The 12,720-nt window shown below is 42.5% G+C and overlaps 1 protein-coding gene across 1 annotated transcript in view; it reads right to left on the minus strand.

The window, feature by feature from the left end:
- The window catches only part of lrba (LPS-responsive vesicle trafficking, beach and anchor containing), an 817,631-nt gene that overhangs the window by 667,799 nt on the left and 137,112 nt on the right, over positions 1 to 12,720 (minus strand). The gene's annotated exons all lie outside the window — the stretch shown is intronic.

Raw genomic sequence — 12,720 nt, forward strand, 5'->3', positions numbered from 1 at the left:
TAGCCCCTCCTCTATTCACTTTACACTTATGACTGTGTGCTAAGGACAGCTTCAATGACATATTCAAGTTTGTTGATGACATCACTGTCGTAGACAGAATCAAAGATGGTGATGAATCAACTTATGGGAGGGAGATTGAAAATCTGTCTGGGTGATGTTATAACAACCTCTGACTCAATGTCAGCATGACCAAGAGGGTCAACAACTTCAAATTCCTCAGTGTTATTATTTTGGAGGACCTGTCCCGGGCCCAGCACACAAACTCAGTTACAAAGAAAACACAGCAGTACCTCTACTTCCTTAGGAGTTCGCGATATTCAGCATGACATCTGAAATTTTGACAAACTTCTCTCAATGTGTACTGCAGAGTATACTGACTGGCTGCATCACAGACTGGTATAAAAACACCAATGCCCTTGAATGGAAAATCCTACAAAAATAGGTGATATGGCCCAGTTCATCGTGGGTAAAGTCTTCCCAGCCATGCACAAGAAACAATGTCACAAGGAAGCAGCACAATCATCAGCAAACCCCACCACCCAGGACATGCCTTTTTCTTTTTTTTTTACAGTGGTTGGCATTCAGCTTAATGGTGTATTACCGCCATCTTCTACTCCGGAGTGTGGATCAGATGATAGACTTACATCCTAAATCCCTTCACCCATTTACTTTCCCTCCCTTCCTCCCTTCCCCATCCTAGTACCCTATTCCAGTTTATCCAGCATATCCTATAAAAAAAACCCATATACCTTAAGAAAGCTGAAAGTACCCTGTCCTGTGCTGTCTCACCCATGCCCAGTAACTCTTCTAATGTGAATTCCTGCACTCCCAATTCCCTTAGATTAATTTTCATCATCTCTCTCTGAATCCCATACCTCCTGCAACTTAGAATTACATGTTCTACTGACTCCTCTTCCTGACATTCCTCACACAGTCCTGTCTGGTGTTTCCCTATCATTTTCAATGTTTTGTTTAGTGCACAGTGCCCCAGCCTTAACCTAGTCCACACAGTTTCCTCCCTTCTGTATCCACTGCCTACCCCTAATACCTGTAACACCCTTTTGAATTTGATATAATGCCTCCCATTCTCCTCTCTGTCCCATCTTTCTTGCCACATTTGGATGACTTTTCCCCAGATTGCACACTTAGCCTCTGATTTTCTGATACTAACGTGCATTTCTACATTTCCTTTCTTTAACGCCCTCTTTGCCAACTCATCAACCCTCTCATTCCCCTTCACCCCTACATGAGCTTGAACCCATAGAAATTTTACCTGACCTCCCTGATTTGCAACTCTTGTGACTGACTGAAGGACTTCATAAAGTACATTTTGCCGGCTGTTAAGAGTGAAAAGACCTTAAACTAGCTAGAACTGAGGATGAATCTGAGCATATCAACACTGACTAGTCTAGCTTTCTCCACCCATCTCAACACAACCAACACTGCCAACATCTCCACTGCTTACACCCCTAACTTAGTAGATGTTCTTCTGCTGATTCCAATTTCTTTTGCTGGTATAGCCACCCCAAACCCTGTCACTCCTGTTCCAGGTTCCTTAGCACTCTCCGTATTAATCTGAGTATAATCACTATACTAATCACTATGCCCTCTTCTCACTGCTGTCATCAGGAAGAAGGTACTCACACCTCCAGGTTCAGGACCAGTTACTACCCCTCAACCATCAGGTTCTTGAACCAAAGGGGATAACTTCACTCATTTCAACCAATACTCACTTTCAAGGACTCATCCCATTTTTATTGCTTATTTATTATTATTGTTTGTCCTTTTTATATTTGCAGTTTGTCATTTTCTGCACTCTAGTTGAATGCCCAAGTTGAATGGTCTTTCATTGATTCTGTTATGGTTATTATTCTAGGTTTATTGAGTATACCCACAAGAAAAAATGACTCTCAGGGTTGTATATGGTCACATATATGTAAACATAGAAATACAGAAATCTACAGCTCAGGAGGTCAGAGATGAGAGAGATTATAAAGCTAAAGTCAAAAATCTCAGGAACAGTAGTTATGTTGACTATCATAAGCATTGTGTAACATTTGTTTTTCTAAAGCAATCAATGGTAATGCTCCCTACATTGTGGTAGACGTCAGGCCTACTTGTAAATACATTGACTCTTACACAGAATGTGTACAGGATGCCTTAACCTATATATTCTAGTGTATGGGATACAATTTTGGTCACCAAAGCCACAATCTGTGTAATTATGGAAGTATCAATCTCAGTTTTATAGTTACAAGACTCGAGGACCATTGAGATTAATTGAATTAATTTTTCTGGATATTATTTTTAGTACATTTAGTTAATAGCTCTGTGAGGATATACCAGGAATATATTTTTGTTGACTAGCTTCTACTAATTGTGATAAATTCCACTTGCCTTCAGTTCAAATCACTTCTACTGACCTCCCCATGGAAACTTATTGGTGGAAGATGAATTGGAAGAATCATTTTTCCTAAATAAACTTAACATTGCTGGTCAATTAAAGTACACTGGAAGAACTTGTATTTAAACATCTGAAAACACACATTTATCATACTGGAAAGGGGATACTGTATCTAATATTGTGGGAGAAAAACTTGACCAAGTGGAATATTTCAATGTTTAAATAGTTTTTACTTACTAGAGCTAAAGAAACCTACTTTCACAGTGCGTAATATGGTTAGTCAGGACTCTGTTCCAAAAAAAAACCATTGAACATAAACTGTGAAGAGAAACAGTTCCGATGAAGGTTGTTCAACTTAAAATATCAATTCTGCTTATTTCCACAGATTCGGCCTGATGATTCCAGCAATATATATAAATAAATAACCAAAGTATCCCAAATAAAAGCTCTTCAGATTTAATCAATCTACCTCAAAAACAATACAACAAAAATCTATATTTGTAATTTCAACATACAAAAACATCCCAAGAGGATTTACAGATGTAGAATCAAACAAAAATGGACACCAACATAAAAAGGGCCATCCATAACAGAGACAGAGATAAAATTAATAGGAAAAGAATTCTGGAGAAGAAGTGATCTAGTCAGAAGAAAAAAGAGCACTGAGGTTAAGGGAACAAGGATTGCATAGAGATGACAGAGTTTTGTATAAAATGAACACGTCAAATGGTAAGTCAAAAAAAAAGAGAATATTTTTCACTGACGGTAACAAAAGCAGCAGATTTAAGCCTGTCACTAATTAACGTGGGGCTAAATCAGGGTTTCTCAACTGGGGTTCCTAAGGGTTCCACAAGAGGTTGTGATATAAAAAACATCATTTTTTGAACTTCATGAACATGTGATGCTAGCGCTCACAATGGTGGGTAGTGACTGAGCAGCCCCATGAACAATCTTGTTAAAGGTCTCTCAGCCCAGTATGGCAGTGTGCAGTAGGACTGTGTTTATTTGGTTGAGTCCATTCACAATTTCCGACATGAGATAGGGGAGGTCATTGAAAACTGGTGAGCACAGTACTGCACAGAGCTGAGGATGGTAAACTGACAATTGGTGAGTGCTGTATTGCATGGAGGAGGGCCAGTAGGCTGATGAGAGCAAGAAGTACGTTATCAGAGCGTTGAATGGTCTCACCCAACTTGGGCTTGTCATTAGCCTCTCCCTGCTGAATTAACTCCCCAACTTCCCCTTAAGGACTGACTTAAGCAGCAAACAAGCTCTACCGTTGTAGCAGAAAATTGGGGGAAAGTTATCATTCTAAAGAAGGAATTTTTATGCACCTGCAACTCAGCTGCTGGCCTGCTGCTTTGCTACTGTAAATGTTGCAAAAAGGTGAATTTTGCAGGCTCGTAATGAATTATATTGTGAAGTTTTCGTATTTTAGTTACTTATTCTGCTGCTCTTCTTTATGTTTTATTAACCCTTGTTAAGACAAGATGTAGTACGAGAAATAGAAAAGATTTCACTCTCAAACAGCACGACAAGTCGACATATTGATGACATGTCACATGATGCTTAAGAGGATTTGTGTGTAAACTGAAAAACAACAAATTCTCTAACCAGGTTGATGAGTCAACAGATTTCACCAATAAATGTCATGTTGTACCATTTGTAAATAATGCTGAAAGTCAAGAAAACTTTTCTGTTGCAAAGAGCTGCCCGAAACAAGCAATGGCCAAGATATAATTAATGTTTTGTCTTCATATCTGGAAGCAAAAGGTCTGTCTTGGAGGAACTGTGTTGGTATCTGTTCTGATGGTACCCCGTAAGTGGTTGGCTCCATGAGAAGTTTCATTTCTCTTGTAAAAAAAAGAGAGAAACTTTCTGACGTTGTCACAACATGCTGCATTCTTCACAGAGAAGTGCTGTTGTCAAAAATCTCTTGGAGGTGAAATGAAAAAAATTCTGGATGGTGCTACAAAAAAAAATGGTTAATTTTATTAAACAAAGACCAGTTCACTTGAGAATGTTTAAGGAACTGTGAAAACCTGGACAAAGAGCACACCAACCTTCTGCTACGCACAGAAATCCAGTGGCTTAGCAGAGTAAGAGTTTTCAACAGGGTGCTTGAGCTGAAAGGTGAATTGCTGGAGTACTTTCAAGAAAATAATAGGACAGATTTTGCTGAATATCCCCATTTCAGCCTGATACAGCTAAAAAGCACAACTGCTTCCAAGGTCAGTACAGTCAACAAAGATGTCTTAATGTGTTTAAACAAACATATCGCTACTTAAAACCAATGGAAATAATGCCAATTGTGGTTGGAAGTGCCCACAAAGGACACCTCAGAGGAAGCACAGGTGTAGAGTGGGGTTACAAATGCGTTTAAGGAAACAGGGTTTTAAACTCCCTATACCGACCATCTTGCTGGCGAAAGTGCAGTCTCTAGTGAATAAAATTGATGATCTCAGAGCTAGAGTGTTGAATCAGAGAGACATTAGGACTATGTGTGTACTTTGTTTCATGGAATCCTGGTTAACCTCTTCCGTGTCAGATGCAGAAACTCAGATCGACAGGTTTACTATACACCGTCAGGATAGATCTCAAAAGCATAGGTGCAGGAGTATGCCTCATGATCAATTCTTCTTGGTGCACAAACATATCAGTGCTGTCCCAATTCTGCTCACCAAACCTGGAATATCTAGCAGTAAAGTGCTGTCCTTTTATCTACCACAGGAGTTCTCTGGGGTCATTTTGGTAGCAGTTTACATTCCACCTCAGACCAACATCAAGCAGGATTTAGATGATCTGAGCAATGGGATCAACATGCACAAGACAGCACACCCTAATGCCTTCACCATCATTTTCAGAGATTTTAACCAAGCCAGTCTGAAAAAAATCACTAAAGCAACTAGCATCAACAGATCACTTACAATACCAGAGGAAACAACACACTGAACCATTGCTACACCACCAACAAGAATGTCTATCGTGCTATTCCAGGTCCTCACTTTAGGAAGTCTGATCACCTAGCTGTACTTTTACTCCTAGAGTTTAGGTAGAGACCAAGGACTGCAACACCAATAGTGAAGACCAAGAAGATATGGACAGGAGAAGCACAGGAGCAACTACAGGACTGCTATTAATCAATGGACTGGACTGTATTCAAGTATTCATCTTCGAATCTGGGTAAGTATGCTGCAGTTGGTACAGACTTCATTAAAACCTACGTGGATGAGTGTGCGCCCAGCAAGCCTGACTGTAACAAACCAAAAGCCATGGATGAACCAGGAGGTACATCGTCTGCTGCAGGCTAGATCTGTGGCATTCAAGTATGGAGACCTTGGGCTATACCAGAAAGCCAGGTATGATTTGCGGAGGGCTATTTGAAGGGCGAAGAGACAATTTTGAACAAAGTTGGAGGCGATATCAGATGCACGGCAACACTGGCAAGGTCTGCAAGACATCACTTCCAACAAAGTGAAACCCAATAGCATGAATGACAGCCATGCTTCACTACCAGATGAACTCAATGCCTTCTATGCACTCTTTGAAAGGGAGAATACAACTGCAGCTGTGAAGATCCCTGCTGCACCTGATGACCCTGTGATCTCCATCTCAGGAGCAAAAGCAAAAGCAAAAGTCTTTAAAGAGAGTGAACCCTCGCAAGGCGGAAAGTCCCAATGAAGTACCTGGTGAGGCTCTGAAAACCTGTGCCAACCAACTAGTGGGAGTATTCAAGGACATTTTCAACCTCTCACTGCTATGGACGGAAGTTCCCACTTGTTTCAAAAAGACAACAATTATACCAGTGCCTAAGAAGAATAATGTCAATCCCCCAAGTAGCACTCACACCAAAAGTGATGAAATGATTTGAGAAGTTGGTCATGACTAAACTGAACTCTTGCCTCAGCAAGGACCTGGACCTATTGCAATTTGCCTATCGCCACAATAGGTCAACGACAGATGCAATCTAAATGGCTCTCCACACAGCCTTAGACCACCTGGACAACACAAGCACCTACCTCAAGATGCTGTTCATTGACTATAATTCAGCATTTAATACCATCATTTCCACAATCCTGACTGAGAAGTTGCAGAACCTGGGCCTCTGTGCCTCCCTCTACAATTGGATCCTCAACTTCCTAACCAGAAGACCACAATCTGTGCAGATTGGTGATAACATATCCTCCTCGCTGACCATCAACACTAGTTCACTTCAGGGGTGTGTGCTTAGCCCACTGTTCTACTCTCTATACACACATGACTGTGTGGCTAGGCAGAGCTCAAGTTCTATCTATAAATTTGCTGGCGATACAACCATTGTTGATAGAATCTCAGGTGGTGACGAGAGGCGTACAGGAGTGAGATATGCCAACTAGAGGAGTGGTTCCACAGCAACAACCTGATGCTTCATGTCAGTAAGACGAAAGAGCTGATTGTGGACTTCAGAAAGGGTAAAACGAAGGAACACATACCAATGGCAACACGAGTGAATCTGCAGATGCTGGAAATAAATAAAAACACAAAATGCTGGCAAAACTCAGCAGGCCAGACAGCATCTATTGGGAGGAGATAGTGACGACGTTTCGGGCCGAAACCTTTCATCAGGAACACATACCAATCCTCAAAGGGATCAGAGGTGGAGAGAGTGAGCAGTTTCAAGTTCCTAGGTGTCAAGATCTCGGAGGATCTAACCAGGTCTCAACATAGCTATGTAGTCATAAAGAAGGCAAGACAGTGGCTATACTTCACTAGGAGTTTGAAGAGATTTGGCATGTCAACAAATACACTCAAAAATTTCTATAGATGTACCATGGTGGAGAGCATTCTGACAGGCTACACAGGACAGAAACAAGCTGCAGAAGGTTGTAAATCTAGTCAGCTCCATCTTGGGCACTAGTCTACAAAGTACCCAGGACATCTTCAGGTAGTGGTGTCTCAGAAAGGCAGCATCCATTAAGGACCTCCAGCACTCAGGGCATGCCCTTTTCTCACTGTTACCATCAGGTAGGAGATACAGAAGCTTGAAGGCATACACTCAGCAATTCAGGAACAGCTTCCTCCCCTCTGCCATCCGATTCCAAAATGGACATTGAATCTGGACACTACCTCATTTTTTTAAAAAAATATATAGTATTTCTGTTTTTGTACTTTTAAAAAAAAATCTATTCAATATATGCACAGCATAATTGATTAACTTATTTATTATTATATTTATTTTATTTATTATTATTATTTCTTTTTCTCTCTGCTAGATTATGTATTGCATTCAACTGCTGCTGCTAAGTTAACAAATTTCACATCACATGCCGGTGATAATAAACCTGATTTTGACTGAGTGCATTGAAGATAAGAATAGCTGCAAAAACTAGCCTACTTACCAGACTTCTTTTTTAAATCATATGAACCAGATGAACTCTGTAAGGCCCTGAAGAAAATGTTTTGACTTCAAATGACAAGGTTCTTGGATTTAAAAGGAAACTGAATCTTTGGAAAAATCGTGTTGCAAAAGAAAATCTTGAAAAGTTTCCACTGCTGCTTGGGCTTGAGAATGAGGAAGGATATCAGAAAATCTTAAATTTTATTGAAAAAGAAATTTATTATGTTTGCTTTAAGAGTTTTTAAAATTTATGAAAGGGAGAAAAAGACTAATTTCTAGAAAGGAAAGCCAAGCTCTCTTTTTTCAAAAAAGGCTGGCTAAAAATTCATTCTCTACTTGAAAGAGCAATGACAGTTATTTTTGGATTACATTATCTACAACTTACTGAACACGCTAACGTGAGCTGAAGATATACTTTTTTTTATTATCTCTTTTTTTTTATAAATGCAAGGGTTCCCTGAGGTCTGAAAATTATTTCAAGGGTTCCTCCAAGGCAAAAAGGTTGATAAGTGTAGGGGTAGATAATGACTACATTAATAAGACGACATGATGTCAAAAGCATAATCAATGCCTCTTTTGCTGATGAACCAGTAACCAAATCGGTTGATTAGGTTTTTTTTTTAAAAAGCACTTTTTCATACCTTCTACTCGTATTCATTTGAAATAATTTTTTCCAAAGCTCTCAAGGAGTAATTACTGACACATCACACAATTCAGGATTTTTTTTTCTAAAAGTAGCTTTATATAGATTGTGCTGTCTTTACGACAGTTATTTAGTTTATAATATTTTCGCTTAGTAATTCATTCAATAGTATTTTCTAGTTAGAATTAGAAGTGTTTAAAGTGTATTCATTGCATGTAAAATATATCGGCATGCGATGACGTCACATCCGGTTTCGCCGCGTCTTGTGGGAAAATACCGGTTTGAAATTAGCGCGAGGGTGGGGGCTCACCACGAGGCTCACCTGAGCACAAGCAGTTTTGCAGGCATGAGAAATCACAGTGAGAGCAACGCTGTAAGTTAATAGATAATCGATATATTGAACTAAGATGTTAATGCTGATCCTGTTAGAGGTAACGACGGTAGATAATGTTTATGCTTTCCTTAGTTAAAGAGTCGCGGATAGTTTGCATGGAAGTGTATTTAAAGTAGTCAATGGAGCAGGTAAACTCTCCCTGTATACTGCACCTTAGTGTAATGTAGTTATAGTCACCTTTGCAAGTATTTACACTTGAAATGTGATATTAAGGAAGGAACAAATACTGTATCAATCTTGTATTGTTTTATCAACAGTTTTCACCATATGTTAATGTGAAGAGTGAACAGTAAATGGTTAATCTTACTGCGATCTGGTTTGCATTGGCTGTGGTTTATCCGGACGTTAAATTCGGCGTTTCGTTACACCCGAAGGAGAACGTTACAGTGAAAAAGCGGCATTATCAGGTGTTTCAAGTGCTGCAATGTCAGCTCAATCCAGCATCAAGTCGACGCCGCCCAGCGACAAGGGCGGTAAACCGACATCAAGTAAGCCCACCCGGGCGTTATCAGGTGTTCCAAGTGCTGCAATGTCAGCTCGATCCGGGATCAAGTCGATGGCGCCCAGCGACAAGGGCAGTAGAACGACATCAAGTAAGTCCACACAGGCAAGAGCCAAGGCAGAAGCCGCCAAGGTGCGACTGCATTACGCCAAACAAGAAGCAGTTTTGAAAATGAAACTGGCCACCAAAGAAGCCGAAAAGGCCGCCAGAGAAGCCGAAACCCAGTTGGAAATGGCAAAAATATCGACAGAGTTGCAAGTGCTGCAGCTGGAAGGAGAAGGAGAAGCTGCCATGGTGGAAGCAGAGTACATAGAAGAAGCTGAAGGGTCGCGTGATCTGACCGAAACAAGTTCTGCTTTAGAAAGGACCAGACTGGAACGCACGAGCGACTATGTACAATATCAAGCAGACAGGCAGGCTCGTCTCCCCTCTCCATACCTATTCGATAACTTCCCCAGCTACGAGGAAGAGAATTTACCCTCGCGGCCCCGCGATGAAGTCAAGAATGAAAGAGCTGACAACCGATATACTTTGACACCAAAGTTACAAAGTTCGATGCGAAGAGACGCGGAGGTTGAATCCAGGATGGCAAATTCCATGAGAAACGTGCGTTCTCAGTCATATAGGCGCCAACGTACTTCTCCAGCCCGCATGCCGCTTGCAGCAGATCCCACGCTGCAGTATTTAGCACGACGGGATCTCGTCACTTCGGGACTGTACCAGTTTGACGATAAACCCGAAAATTACCGCGCTTGGCTCTCCACATTCACCAACGTGATTGACGGGGTCCAGCTCAGTGCAACCCAAAGGTTGGACCTTATGGCGAAATGGCTGGGGAAAGAATCACGCGACCAGGTGAGACGCATGCGTTCAGTGTACATCAACAAACCTGAGCTAGCCTTAAGCGAAGCGTGGGAGAGACTTTGGGAGAGATATGGGGCCCCCGACATTATTGAAGCGGCGCTATATCGACGTCTGGAAAACTTTCCTAAGGTGTCAGCCAAAGATCACTTTAAGTTAAGAGAATTCGGAGATTTACTCATGGAGATCCAAGGCGCCAAAGAAGATGGCTATTCAGCTGGTCTAGTATTCCTAGATACTCCATCCGGGATTAGACCAATTGTGGACAAACTTCCATTTGGGCTGCAGGACAAGTGGCTGACTGTTGCCTCAGAGTACAAGGAAGACCACGATGGTCGATTTCCTCCCTTTAAGCACCTCACTAGGTTTGTGTGCAAGGAGGCGAAGAGGCGAAACGACCCTAGCCTTGTAGGTCCAGGAAGCAGTTCGATTTACACCAAGCCAGGCAGATCCGTTTCGAATGTTTTCAACATTGATAAACCCGTGTCAGTGCTCAAGACCGAAGCCCTTACGACTAACAACGACCCTGGCAAGTATTGTCCATTGCATAACAAACCTCACCCCCTGAAAGCATGCAGAATGTTTAGGGAAAAACCCCTTGAAGAGAGGACGGCTCTTCTCAAGGAGAAAAGAATATGTTTTAGATGCTGTTCCTCAACCTCTCACCTCGCCAGAGAGTGTACGATCGCCGTGAAGTGTCCGGAATGTGGCAGCCCAGATCACGTCGAGGCCATGCATCCCGACCTGTCACCACAAACCGAGAGCGCTCCTTCACCCCCACAACAGGACGGCGGGGAGGGAGAGGCTCACTCTAGGTCAATAGCTGTCAGCACGAACTGTACAGAAGTTTGCGGTCAAGCTCAGTCAAGTCGTTCTTGTTCCAAGATCTGCCTCACTAAGGTGTACCCTAAAGGAGCCAAAGACAAGGCCATCAAAGCCTATGTGATTCTGGACGATCAGAGCAATCGTTCACTAGTCAGTCCAGAGTTCTTTAAATTGTTCAACATTGAGAGTGAGCGGTTCCCATACTACCTCAAAACTTGCTCAGGCAACATGGAAACCCAAGGAAGGAAGGCAGAAGGCATCCAGATCGAGTCCCTGGATGGTAAAGTCGTCATCTGTCTCCCTCCGCTCTTAGAGTGCAATGAAATCATGAATAACCGCGCTGGGATCCCGACACCAAGTGCGGTGCTACACCAGCCGCATCTCCACCACATCGCCAAACACATCCCAGAACTGGATCCGAAAGCGGAAATACTCCTGCTATTAGGAAGAGATGTTATCCAGGTACACAAGGTTAGGCAGCAGATCAATGGACCACTCAACGCCCCCTTCGCGCAACGTCTGGATCTGGGCTGGGTGGTGATAGGAGAGGTGTGTCTCGGTGACGTACACAAACCGATGGTTAACACACTCAAGACCAATGTGCTAGAGAGTGGCCGCCATTCAATCTTTCAACCCTGCCCGAGTGTCCCGTGCATCAAGGAAGCACAACAAGGCGTTAACAAGCGCGAGGCAAGCGACGAGTCGCTGGGCCAGTCAGTCTTCGCTCTAACGAAGTATGACAACAAACTTGCACAATCAGCTCAAGATACCATTTCTTTAAAAACCAAAGACACCAAGGTCTTCAGAGATGAAGCAAATAATGGGGTTGCCCCATTGCCAATCAGAGAACCACGCCAGCGCTCACCAGATAACAAAGAGCAGGCAGTCAAACGGTTCACGTCCTTACGGAAAACCCGGAAAAGGAAACCCGAGATGCAGCAACGCACCCGATTGGCCCACGAGGTACTGTGCACCCTAATGGCAGAGGTCACAGCCATTATAAACGCACAATCATTCCTACCTGTGTCTTCTGACCCAGAAAACCCCTTTATACTTTCGCCATCAACGCTCCTTACGCAGAAGGCAGGAGCACCTCCTCCACCAGGAGACTTCTCAGACAAGGATTTGTACACAAAGCAATGGAGACAAGTCCAGGCTCTGGCAAATCAGTTTTGGTCCCGCTGGAGACAGAAATATCTACACTCGTTGCAACAGAGACAAAAGTGGACAGAACCCCGAAGGAATCTTCAAGTTGAAGACTTAGTCCTGCTCAGGGACAAGCAAGCCACCCGCAACAGCAGGCCAATGGCCAGAATCACTGCTACATTCCCTAGCGAGGATGGACATGTCAGGAAGATCGAATTGAAGACTACCGACCAAGGCGATGTGAAAATTTACCAAGGGCCAGTTACAGAAGTTATTCTACTTCTACCCAATGACTGATTAAGAGACTAAGTTTTGTACTCTGCTCATTGTGACCTTACGAAGGTCAAGCGGGGAGTGTGCTGTCTTTACGACAGTTATTTAGTTTATAATATTTTCGCTTAGTAATTCATTCAATAGTATTTTCTAGTTAGAATTAGAAGTGTTTAAAGTGTATTCATTGCATGTAAAATATATTGGCATGCGATGACGTCACATCCGGTTTCGCCGCGTCTTGTGGGAAAATACCGGTTTGAAATTAGCGCGAGGGTGGGGGCTCACCACGAGGCTC

Source organism: Hypanus sabinus, chromosome 3 (assembly GCF_030144855.1).
Source record: "Hypanus sabinus isolate sHypSab1 chromosome 3, sHypSab1.hap1, whole genome shotgun sequence".
Classification (NCBI taxonomy): domain Eukaryota; kingdom Metazoa; phylum Chordata; class Chondrichthyes; order Myliobatiformes; family Dasyatidae; genus Hypanus; species Hypanus sabinus.